This window comes from Propithecus coquereli, unplaced genomic scaffold (assembly GCF_000956105.1).
Source record: "Propithecus coquereli isolate 6110/MARCELLA unplaced genomic scaffold, Pcoq_1.0 Scaffold200, whole genome shotgun sequence".
NCBI lineage: Eukaryota > Metazoa > Chordata > Mammalia > Primates > Indriidae > Propithecus > Propithecus coquereli.
The window spans coordinates 1,588,807-1,589,402 of NW_012144968.1; positions in this window are offsets into that span (position 1 = coordinate 1,588,807).

Consider the following 596-nt stretch of genomic DNA (forward strand, 5'->3'; position numbering starts at 1 on the left):
GAACTCCTGAGCTCAAACAATCCGCCCGCCTCGGCCTCCCAGAGAGCTAGGATTACAGGCGTGAGCCACCGCGCCCGGCCTTGAAAAAAAGATATTCTATAATAAAGACAGCTGCACTCAAATGTTTATAGCAGCATAATTCACAATTGAAAAGATGTGGAAATGACCCAAGTGCCCATCGATACATGAATGGATTAATAAAATGTGGCATCTGTATACCATGGAGTACTTCTCAGCCATAACAAATAGTGGTGAATTAATATCTCTTGTATTATGCTGAATGGAGCTGGAGCCCATTCTTCTAAGTGAAATATCACAAGAATGGAAAAACAAGCACCACATGTATTAACCACTAAATTGGTACTAATTGATCAACATTTATGTACACATGTGAAAATAACAATCTTTGGATGTTGGCCAGGTAGGAGGGGGCTGGAGAATATGGGTAAATTCATACCTAATGGGTGTGGTGCATACTATCTGGGGGATGGACATGCTTGTAGCTCTGACTTGGGCAGTGCAAAGGCAATATATGTAACCAAAGTGTTTTTACCCCCTTAATATTTTAAAATTAAAAATAAATTTAAAAAGGAGGA